At 44.8% G+C, this 12,756-nt stretch overlaps 1 protein-coding gene across 3 annotated transcripts in view; it reads left to right on the forward strand.

The window, feature by feature from the left end:
* pip5kl1 (phosphatidylinositol-4-phosphate 5-kinase-like 1) overlaps positions 1-12,756 on the forward strand; it is an 88,872-nt gene that overhangs the window by 23,830 nt on the left and 52,286 nt on the right. The window lies entirely within an intron of this gene.

The raw sequence follows: 12,756 nt of genomic DNA on the forward strand, positions 1-12,756 counted from the left end.
CTCCACCAGGTCCTAGGTCTACCCCTTGGTCTCTTCCCAGCTGGACGTGCCTGGAACACCTCCCTAGGGAGGCGCTCAGGTGGCATCCTAACTAGTTGCCCGAACCACCTCAACTGGCTCCTTTCGACGTGAAGGAGGAGCGGTTCAACTCCGAGTCCCTCCCGGATGACCGAACTTCTCACCTTATCCCTAAGGGAGACACCAGCCACCCTGCGGAGAAAACCCATCTCGGCCGCTTGTACCCGCAATCTCGTTCTTTCGGTCATGACCCATCCTTCATGACCAAAAGTGAGGGTAGGAACGAAAATGGCCCGGTAGACAGAGAGCTTTGCCTTCTGGCTCAGCTCCCTTTTCGTCACAACGGTGCGGTAAAGCAACTGCAGTGGAAGTGCTGATCCTCATCCCAGCCGCTTCACACTCGGTTGCGAACCGATCCGAATGCTGAAGGTCGCAGACCGATGAAGCCATCGGAACCACATCATCTGCAAAAAGCAGTGGTGCAATCCTTAGTCCACCGAACTGCAGACCCCCTCCCCCACGACTACGCCTCGAAATCCGATCCATGTATATTACAAACAGGATTGGTGACAAAGCGCAGCCTTGGCGGAGGCCAACCCACACCGTAAATGGGTCCGACTTACTGCCGAGGACCCGGACACAGCTCTCGCTTTGGGAGTACAGAGATTGGATGGCCCTGAGTAGAGACCCCCTCATCCCATACTCCCGCAGCACCTCCCACAGTAACTCCCTGGGAACCCAGTCATACGCCTTCTCCAAGTCTACAAAACACATGTAGACTGGATAAGCGTACTCCCAGGCCCCCTCCAGGATCCTTGCGAGAGTAAAAAGCTGATCCGTCGTTCCACGACCAGGACGGAATCCGCATTGTTCCTCCTCAATCTGAGGTTCGACAATCGACCTGACCCTCCTTTCGAGTACCTTAGAGTAAACTTTCCCGGGGAAGCTGAGTAGTGTGATGCCTCTGTAATTGGCACACACCCTCTGATCCGCCTTTTTAAAAAGGGGAACCACCACCCCGGTCTGCCACTCCTTCGGTACTGTTTCCGACTTCCACGCAACGTTGATGAGACGTGTCAACCATGACAGTCCCTCAACACCCAGAGCCTTCAGCATTTCTGGGCGGATCTCATCCATCCCCGGGGCATTGCAACTGTGAAGTTGTTTGACGACCTGAGTGACCACCCCCCGGGAGATTGGTGTTGATCCCCCGTCATACTCCAGCTCTGCCTCTAACATAGAGGGCGGAGTTGTCGGGTTCAGGAGTTCCTCAAAGTGTTCCTTCCAACGCCCTAACACTCCATCAGTTGAGGTCAACAACGTCCTATTCTTACTGTACACAGCTTGGATTGCACAACTGCTTCCCCCTCCTGAGGTGTCGGACAGTTTTCCAGAACAACTTTGGTGCCGCCCGAAAGTCCTTTTCCATGTCTTCTCCGAACTTCTCCCACACCCGCTGCTATGCCTCGGCCACGGCTGAGGCTGCTGCCCCTCGGGCCTGTCGGTACCTTGCAACTGCCTCGGGAGTCCCCCCGGGATAACAAATCCCTGAAGGCCTCCTTCTTCAGTCGGACAGCTTCCCTGACCACCGGTGTCCACCAGGAGGTTCAAGGGTTACCGCCCCTTGAGGCACCTAGGACCTTGAGACCACAGCTCCCCGCCGCGGCTGAGGCAATAGAGGCTTTGAACACCGACCACTCTGGTTCAATGTCCCCAACCTCCACAGGAATGCCCGAAAAGCTCCGCCGGAGGTGTGAGTTGAAGGCCTCCTGAACTTGGGCCTCCTCCAGACGTTCCCAGTTCACCCGAACTACACGTTTGGGCTTAACAGGTCTATCCAGAGGCTTCCCCGCCACTCGACCCAACTCACCACCAGATGGTGATCAGTTGACAACTCCGCCCCTCTCTTTACCCGAGTGTCCAAAACATACTGCCTCAGGTCCGATGATACGATAACAAAATCTTTCATGGACCTTCTGCCTAGGGTGCTCTGGTACCACGTACACTTATGAGCATCCTTATGTTGTCCGTCGAGACCCTCTGCCTTCACTGCCACCCTTCTGGCAGCGCACCCGACCCCATCGCTGTTTCCCGTAGGTGGTGGGCCCGCGGGACGGAGAAGTGGAGGTGTTGCCCACATTGCCTTTTCGGGCTGTGCCCGACCGGGCTCCGTGGCAAGCCCGGCCACCAGACGCTCGCCGACGAGTCCTCCTTCTGGGCCTGGCTCCAGAAGGGGACCCTGGGCTTCCTCCGGGCCGGGTATCCTCACTTCGTCTATCATCTTTCATGAGGTCTTGTGAACCAATTTTAGTCTGGCCCCTTGCCTGAGACCAATTTGCCATGGGAAACCCTACCAGGAACACATCGTTCCAGACAACACAGCCCTCAGGTTCATCAGGGCACACAAACCTCTCTACCACGGTAAGGTGCTGATCCTTCAGAGAGGATACAAAACATCTAAAGCTAATTTCATTTTTGTTTAACTCACTGTTTAAATCAGCTTGTATAAAGACTTGTAATGTAATGTATGCAAATTTAGGGCGTGGCCACTTTGAGCGTCAGGTGATTCCCAGGTCCCAAGCCTCAGCTCCAGGCACACGCCATCTCTTTAGAGTCAGCCCAGGGTAGCTTCGGGAAATCACATCAATATGACGTCAAACCTTAGTCATACTGATGTGAATCAACATGACTAACAGTTCAGAGGACTAGCCTCAACTCTGTAGATGCTCCAGAGAAACATCACATGTTAAGATTTATTCAGTGTTTAAGAAATGCAATGTTAGTTGTGTATACAACCATGGTTACAAACACCTACTGCTAATTACACATTTTGCATATGTTGATAATAATAATAATAGCTTGGATTTATATAGCGCCTTTCATGAGACCAAAGGTCGCTTTACAAAGAAGAACAGGAGTAGAAACTCCATTCTTGGGCCGATATTTAGGCTCCATTCTTGGGCCGATTTTATTTTCCCTGTACCTACTCCCCCTGGGCGCTATCATTAAGAAATATGGTGTCTCATTTCATTTTTATGCAGATGACTCGCAAATCTACATGACCCTGAAAATAAATGACCCAAACCCTCAGCAACGCCTGTCTGACTGTCTGCAGGGCATCAGAGCCTGGATGGCCTTGAACTTTTTTTAATTCAATGAAAAAAAGGCAGAGGTGATAATATTTGAACCCAGTGGTGGCCCCAATGCCCCGTCTGTGCTGGATTCTCTTGTCTAAGCCAATCACATGAGCGCGCCCCCACGAGGGTATGATTTATTGCGTTTATGACGTAGCGCTTCATGTGCGCATTTTGCGCTGTCCGGAGCTACAGGTCCATGGAGCCTGCCTGCAGGCGCTAATCTCAGGACCGAAGGACCGTAGTATAGTCGTCTTTATTTTTACGTTATTATTATTCAAAGATAAATAAGGAAGTGTGTGTTATATGAGATGGCAGAGAGGTTTCAGCTCCGATTATTAAATCAAAGAGGCTTAAAGCTGGGGTAGGTAAGTTTGAGAAACCGGCTCGAGATACACTTTTTGTTATATTCCATGGAATGCTCTTAACATCCCGATAGCAATTAATATCTCAAGTGCTTTGACAAAAGATCCACAAAAAATGTCATCTGTGGAAGCCGTGGTACTGTAAAAAGCACGACCAATCATTTTAGCCGGCCCGGCTAAAATAACTGGATGGCCTACCTGCCCGTCAGCCTTCCATCTGTGCACAAACGTTTCTCGTGCCCTCATTGGTCATGTGCACGTTCGTTTGTGTTGGAGGAGGGGCTCTGTAAGGAAGTGGCAGATTTTTTCCGGCTGTGTATTTTCAAATTCTAGCGAACTCCAGCTGGTTTCTCCAAAATTACATACCCCACCTTTAATGTTTTAGATTATATTATTTCACTATAGCTATGTGGACGTTGTCCAGGTCCAATGTTGACAAAATTAATAAATAGCGTGTGTAACTAAAATGCAAGTCTTTATTTATATATACTGTATATTATTATTAATAATGAAATAAAATATTGTATTTCCAAGGCAAGGCAAGGAAAGTTTATTTATATAGCACCTTTCAACACAATTCAAAGTGCTTTACAAAAAATGAAAGACATTAAGAAAATGGCATTTAAAATCAGTCATTAAAAAGCAAAGATAATAAAATAAACATTACAAGAAAAAATACATGGATAAAAGTTACAGTGCAGTTTAAGATGTGAATAGTTCAATTAAAAGCAGCGACAAAAAGAAAAGTCTTCAGCCTGGATTTAAAAGTAGTCAGAGTTGCAGCGGACCTGCAGGTTTCTGGGAGTTTGTTCCAGATATTTGGAGCATAATAACTGAACACTGCTTCTCCATGTTTAGTACTGACTCTGTGGACAGAAAGCTGACCAGTCCCTGAAGACCTGAGAGATCTGGATGGTTCATAATTTAGCAGGAGGTCAGAAATGTATTTTGGGCTTAAACCATTCAGTGCTTTATAAACCAGCCGCAGTATTTTGAAATCTATTCTTTGACACACAGGAAGCCAGTGTAAAGACTTCAGAACAGGAGTGATGTGATCCACTTTCTTAATGTTAGTGAGGACTCGAGCAGCAGCGTTCTGAATCAGCTGAAGCTTTCTAATAGATTTTTTAGTGAGACCTGTGAAGACACCATTACAGTAGTCCAGTCTACTGAAGATAAAAGCATGGACAAGTTTTTCCAAATCCTGCTGTGACATTAGTCTTTTAATCCTAGATATTTTCTTTAGGTGATAGTAATCTGATTAAGTAACTGTTTTAATGTGACTGTTGAAACTCAAGTCAGAGTCCATGACTACACCTAGATTTCTGTCTTTATCTGTTGTTTTGAACATTGTAGACTGATGCTCAGCACAAACTTTTATACGTTCTGCCTTGGCTCCAAAAACCATTACCTCAGTTTTATCTTTGTTTAATTGGAGAAAGTTCTGACACATCCAGTCATTGATCAGTGTTTGAATTGGAGCATAGTCTCCTAGTGAAATTGTTACGTACATTAGCTATGGTATGTTGTGTAATAGAAGCTTAGAATGAAGAACCAAGCACAGTCTATTTCAAACTGAACCTTTACTTTATATTCCTTAAACAGTTTCCAAAAAGAACGGTGGAAGACAGAGAAAATGCACTCGACATGTTCGTATTCAATTTTGATAACAACAGGAAGCAGTTAGAGGAAGAGACATACTTGCACTTCAAAATAAAAGCATTTCTTGTAAAACGTACCTTTTAACTTATATCAAGAAATTAAATAATCAAATGCTTTACTGCCTTAAATAACAAGTTACAACATTCTCCCGCACGATGAACAGTCTTTCATCACTTTCCAGTCCATTAACTTATCTATAATGGATATATTAACTGAACAGGTCTCCTCAACAAACTGCCCGTAGAAGTCCGGACAACGCAGGAACGAATGAGTCCATCTCTTCCTGGAAACAGGTCTGTTATCCTACCCATTTTCCAATTCTGCCTGGGAGTGTTGTCCTCTCCGATGAGGATGACATCTCCCACCTTCAGCAACGTGGGTGTAGGTGTTTCACACATTTGAGCTGATTTCAACTCCATCAAGTAGTCCTTTTTCCAGCTGTTCCAAAAGCTGGTTAAGAGTCTCTCCCGGTACCGCCATCTCCGGCTCATGTCCTCTCTGCTCGCATTGTTTGCCTGAGATGGTGGAAGCAAAGTTTTTGGTGGTAGAGAGGTTAGTCTTTTCCCCACTAGGAAGTGAGAGGGGGTAAGTGGCTGAGGCTCTGATGGATCATTGTGTACATAGGATAGAGGCCTGGAGTTCAACACAGCCTCAACCTCTGCAAGCATGGTTGTTAGCTCTTCCAATTTCAGTGAAGCCTTCCCCATGACCCTCTTTAAACATGTTTTAACAGATCTCACTAATCTCTCCCAGAAGCCGCCCCACCAAGCAGCTTACTCGGCAATAAACTTCCAGGTGATCCCCTTGTCAGTGAAAAACTCTGTGAGCTCTGAGCCCTTGAATGACTTCCATAGTTCCTTTAGATCTTGGTCTGCTCGTTTGAATGTTTTAGCATTGTCGGAGTAAATAACTTTACACAGTTCTCGTCTTGCTATAAATCTCTTTAAGGCTAAGAGGAAACTTTCTGTCGTCTGATCTGACACTAACTCTAAATGCACTGCCCTGGTGACAGCGCAAGTGAAAAGTGCAATATATGCCTTCTTAGCCTGACCGCTAGACTTTACATACAATGGCCCTGCAAAATCTACCCCAGTTACTTCAAAGGGTGGAGACTCAGTCACTCGGTCTCTGGGTACTGGAGCTGTAACCTGCTGTGCTGGTTTAGCTTTCAGTCTCCAACAAATGAAACAATGTGATACCACCCGCTTGACTAGCTGTCTCCCCCTTAAAATCCAGTATCTCTCTCTCACCTCAACCAGAGTATCTCTGACCCTTGAATGCATCACTCTCTCATGACAGCGCTGAACTAGTAGCTCAGTGTATCTGTGATCTTTAGGTAGCACCCATGGGTGCCTAAAACTGAAATCAGAGTGCTGTATCCTACCTCCTACACTCATAAGGGCATTTTCATCAAATAATGGTTTCAACTCTTTGATTTTCGAATCTCTCTTTATGTTTTGTCCAGATTTCAGCTGACACATTTCCTGGTTGAAATGTTGCTCTTGGGTTACCTTTGCCCAGTACACTTCTGCTGCTGTGAGCTCTTCTGAAGTTAGCTCTCCCTGAATCCTTTGATTAGAACGGGCATTAGCTATGAACCTTTTCACCCATGCAGTTATCCTCAATACAGTTTTTAACCTGCTGTATTTCTCTAGGTCTAGTAGTGGTTCAGCTTCTTCAGTGCTAGTAAACTGTACTACAGCCTGAAACTTAGACCTAAGCTCAGCGTTCACCTCATCTGCATCACAGCTCTCATCAATGACTCCTGCTCCATCTGTGGATAACAGTGAAGTGGGTCCCCTCCACCACAGCTTGCTTTGGATGAGGTTCTCAACGCTCTGGCCTCTGGTGGGTAAATCAGCAGGATTAATTTTGCCGCTGCAGTGAGCCCACGACTCTGGATTTGTGAGTCCTTGTATTTCAGTCACTCTGTTTGACACAAACGGCTTCCACCTTTGTGCTGAGCTGCGAATCCAATGGAAAACGATCATCGAATCTGTCCACATGTAAAGCTGAATCTTTTCCATGTTGAGTGGCTTGAGAAGATTATTCCCTAACCTTGCCCCGATTAGTGCACCCATAAGCTCCAAGCGGGGTACTGACATTTTCTTCAATGGAGCTACCTTTGACTTTGAGGCCACAAAACTTGTTACAACCTCTCCATCTTTGTTTTGTCCTTGTAGATAGGCAACAGCACTGTATGCCTTTTCGCTGGCATCGCAGAAGACATGCAGTTTGATTGTCTGTGAGTTTGGTTGGATCTCAATTTGGTACCACCTCGGAATGGCCACCAGGTGGAGCTTTGGCAGCTCTGCACACCACTGATCCCATTTTTCAGCTAAGTCTGAAGGCTGCTGCTCATCCCAACCGATTCCCCTCTCCCACAGTTCTTGAAACAGGCACTTTAGTCTTATAGTGAAGGGAGTCAGGAAACCGATAGGGTCAAATACTCGAGCTGATGTCTGTAGTACACTTCTTTTTGTATTTTCTTTGCCTTTTAAAATGTCCAGCAGTCCCTTTAAGTCAAATACAAAATGATCCATCTCTGCTTTCCATACTAACCCTAACACCTTTAGTACATTTCCACAAGTTGCTGTTTCTGTTGTGTGCTCCACTACACTTTCTGTCCACTTGGTTCTCAGATCTGGTGAATTTGTCACCCATTTGCAAAGGTTCATGCCGGCGTGAGACAGAATTTCCTTTGCTGTTGTGGTAACTGAAAAGGCTTCATCCACATCACATGAGCTGGAAATGAAATCATCAACATAGAGAGACTCTCTCAGTGCTTCCACTGCTACATGCTGCTCTGTTTCATACTGCTTGATATGGTTTCTTATTGTTGCAGCTCACAGGAAAGGGCTAGGTGACACTCCAAATGTCACTCTATTCATTCTCATGATATGCAGCTCATCTTTACCGTCTTTGGTTGGAGGCCCATGTAGCCACAGGAACCTAACAGCATCTTTATCCTTTTCTGCTAGAGCTACCAGCAAGAAAGCCTTGGTAATGTCTGCAGTAAAGGCTATCTGGTGGAGTCTGAACTTAATGAGCACATCTAACAGATTTGGGTTAAGGTTTGGACCCGTCAGCAAACAGTCATTTAGTGAGGGGCAACCCTCTTCATGTGATGATGCATCAAACACAATTCTTAGTTTAGTTGTTGCTTTATCTTCTCGGATAACAGCATGATGTGGCATGTAATATTTCACAGCCTCTGGTTGCTCTTCTGCTGATGTGTTCACTGGTACATCCTCACAGATGCCCTGCTGCAGGTAATCCTGTATGACATCATTGTACCTTGTATACAGGGTCACATCTGTTTTAAGTCTCCTCTTAAGACCTTCAAACCTCCCCTTTGCTACTCTGAAGTTGTTTGGGAGATCTTGTCTCTCTGGTCGCCATGGCAACTCGACTTGATAGCAGCCATCTTTGTATTTTACAGTCTGTTCGAAGTTTTGAAGAGCCTCTGTTTCCTCTGGGCTCTGGGTTTTTTCATGAACGATGCCCAGTGACTCCACCTCCCAGAAAGAGTGTAGCTGTTTGGAGATCTGAGTGTCCTCTTCTAGACTTATGTGCATACAAGTGGCTTCGGTGACACCTGATGTTGTTACTGGCCCTTGCAAAGCCCATCCAAAGCTGCTTTCTACAGCTACCAGCGATTCTGTTATCCTCTGGACCTTGCCTGTCACTACTTTCCAGTAATAGTCTGCTCCTTCCAATGGAAAATCAGCAAGCTGCAGACCCTTTTTCTTTAATTCGTTTTGGATTGGTTCGCCTGGCACTTTTATCACAGCACTGCACACTTGAGGGGTTTCAACTGCTTCGATCTCTATTCCTTGCTGTGAATTCCACACATTTTTTAGGGACACTTTCACAATGTTGCGCTGTACTATTATTGGAGAGGTGGCTCCAAAAGTGTGAAGATGTAGCGTCTCCTGCCTTACCACTGGTAGTCTTAGTGCTTTAACTACATTCTCATGAACGAAGCTTCTCTGGCTGCCTCCATCCAACAGACAACGTATGATTTTTCTGCCTGATGGGCCCTCTGTCCACGCCTTGACTGTCTGGACCAGGACTGTGTTCTGGACATTAGCTTTCATTTTAACTGTGCTTGACACAGTGGATACCACAGCATCAGTACTTCCACTGTCGGCATCTGGTTTAGCTTCACTTTGATCACAAACTGACTGGTGATGTCTGCGACTACACAAGGCACATGAAACACCCTTGACTTTGCAGAATTTTGCTATGTGTTTTGGGCCAAGGCACACATATCATCTTCCCAATTTTCGCAGTTTATCTTTGCGAGCAGCAACAGAATTATCTGGACAATGTTCTGGTTTATGGTTGGCACTGTCACAATATACACATGTCTGGTAGTTATTACTTGCTGTGTGCAATACAGTCGCTGATGGCACATTCCAACTTTTAGGTTTGTTTTCAGTAAGGGCGTGTGGCTTACCAGTTCTGATATTTGGCAGAAAGTCCTCTTTAGTGTTACCCGGTCTGGTGAGCTGAAGGGCTCTCTCTCTGCTCTGGACTTCATTCTGAAGAAACAGGATGAGTTCAGGCACCCTCCATTCGCCACTGGAGTCTGAAATGCGTGTGTAGTCTAATGCTATGTCTTCTGGTATGAGCTGTAGTAGAACTGGGCATAGCAGCCAGCCATATGTGTCACTGTGTACCCCTAAGGATTCTAGACTCCGAATTTGTATTTCACATTCATCGTACAGTTGTCTGAGAGCTGCAACATCCGATGATTTTCTCACAGGAGTCATGTTTAGCAATTTGGACATGTGTGCACTTACTACAATGTATTTTCTTCCAAAGCGGTTCTGAAGCAATTGTATTGCTGCATCATAATTATCATCTGTCATGGCCAGTCCTGCCACAGCTCTTGCTGCTGCTCCAGTCAGATAGGATCTCAGGTAAGTGAACTTCTCCCTCTTACACAGTGCATCGTTGTCATGAATAGCCGTTTCATATTGGGACCAGAATTCTTGCTACTGGCTTATTTCTCCACCGTATTTTTCTATTATTAACTTGGGCAGTTTAACAGTCTGTTTATGCAGCAATCTGACTGAAGGTGCACTCACATCGCTCACCCGCACAGTCACAGATTCCCGCGCCTTCTGAATATATCTGGTGGCCCAGGATTTCCATGTGATAATGCGGTCCTGGTAATCCAAGCGTGTTTTCAATCTCTGCCTCCAGATCGTCCGTCGGCGTTCCATCCTCAATGCCTTTGTCTAAGTCTAATAAACTTTCTTCCTTGTTCGACAATAACATCAGCATTTCACGGAGTCTATCAGAGTCTGGTTCATCTTTGCTCACCTCCTCTTCTATACGAGTAATCAGCTTCGTTGTCGAGGCTCGTATTGTTCCCCGCTTCCATCTCATCCGTTCGTAGCGCTCAGTCATTTCAACAGCTAGCATTAGCCAGTTAGCTTCCAAACTACGACACAGTTCAAAGTCTTAAAAGTCTTGAGAATCCCTGATTTCGGCACCAAAATGTTGAGTAATAGAAGCTTCGAATGAAGAAACAAGCACAGTCCCTTCAAACTGAACCTTTACTTCATATTCCTTAAACAGTTTCCAAAACAACGGTGGAAGACAGAGAAAATGCACTCGACATGCTCGTATTCAATTTTGATAACAACAGGAAGCAGTTAGAGGAAGAGACATACTTGCACTTCAAAATAAAAGCATTTCTTGTAAAACTTACCTTTTAACTTATATCAAGAAATTAAATAATCAAATGCTTTACTGCCTTAAATAACAAGTTACAACATTCTCCCGCACGATGAACAGTCTTTCATCACTTTTCAGTCCATTAACTTATCTCTAATGGATATATTAACTGAACAGGTCTCCTCAACAAACTGCCCGTAGAAGTCCGGACAACGCAGGAACGAATGAGTCCATCTCTTCCTGGAAACAGGTCTGTTATCCTACCCATTTTCCAATTCTGCCTGGGAGTGTTGTCCTCTCCGATGAGGATGACATCTCCCACCTTCAGCAAAGTATAATATATATGTAAAATAATCAAATGCTTTACTGCCTTAAATAACAAGTTACAACATGGTAACTTATTTTGTTGTTTTTCATTATCTGAGCCAGTGGTAGCATGTAGATGTTAAAGAGAAGAGGCACCAAGATGGAGCCTTGAGGAACCCCACATGTCATATTGGTCAACTCAGATGTGTATTTACCTTTAGAAACAAAGTTGTTTATGTCCTTTAAGTAGGATTCAAACCAATTTAGAACTGTTTCCAAAAGTCCCACCCAGTTTTCCAGTCGGTCTAGTAATATGTTGTGGTCAACGGTGTCAAACACAGCACTGAGATCTAATAATACTAACACTGAAGTTCCGCCACTGTCTGTGTTTAAGTGGATGTCATTGAAAACCTTTACAAGAGTAGTCTCAGTGCTGTGGTTTGGACGAAAGCCTGACTGGAACACTTCGAAACAGTTATTTAAATGCAAATTATTACTCGACTGTTGAAAAATAACTTTTTCAATAATTTGACCTAGAAATGGCAGCTTTGATATGGGCCTGTAATTGTTCATTACTGAAGCATGACTGCAGTTTTCAGGGCCTGTGGAAAAATACCTGAGGGAAGAGATTTGTTTACTGTATGAAGTAGATCTGAGGCCATGCAACGAAAAACATCTTTGAAAAATCCTGTTGGAATAATATCAAGGCAGCAGGAGGAGGATTTCAGAAGTTGAATAATGTCCTCTAGATTTTTATCATTAATCTGATGGAATTGTGTGATGATGTCTGAATTGATATTAGGTGGACACAGGGACAACACATTTGCTGTACCTGATGCAGAGGCACTGACTGCTTGTCTGATTTTCTGAATGTTGTCAATGAAAAAGGAGGCAAAGTCATTGCAGGCCCTGGTGGATAGAAATTCAGAGGCTACTGACACTGGGGGGTTTGTTAGTCTGTCGACGGTAACAAACAAGGCACGTGCGTTGTTTTTGTTTTCGGTAATGATGTCAGAGAAGAAAGACTGTCGTGCGTTTTTCAATTCCAAATGATAAAGGCCAAGTCTCTCTTTATAGATTTAAAAGTGAACCTGGAGTTTTGTTTTTCGCCATCTACGTTCAGCTTTTCGACACTCTTTTTTCTGTTTTCACGGTCATGGCCTTTCTCCATGGAGATATTTTCTTCCCATCACTTCCTTTAGCTTAGTTGGAGAAATGGCATCTATAATCTTTTTAATTCTTTTATTAAAATGATCTACTAGCTCATTGACTGAGATGTAAGCAGGGGCAAGTCAATCAATCAATCAATCAATCAATCAATGTTTATTTATATAGCCCAATATCACAAATGTTACATTTGTCTCAGTGGACTTCACAGTTTGTACAGAATATCAGTATGACAATATGACACCCTCTGTCCTTAGACCCTCACATCGTACAAGGAAAAACTTCCAGAGAAAACCCACAGTTTAAAGGGAAAAATGGGAGAAACCTCAGGGAGAGCAACAGAGGAGGGATCCCTCTCCCAGGACGGACAGATGTGCAATAGATGCCGTGTGTAAATTGAAAAGATAATACAT

Source organism: Notothenia rossii, assembly GCF_949606895.1.
Source record: "Notothenia rossii genome assembly, chromosome: 11".
NCBI classification, from domain to species: Eukaryota; Metazoa; Chordata; class Actinopteri; order Perciformes; family Nototheniidae; genus Notothenia; species Notothenia rossii.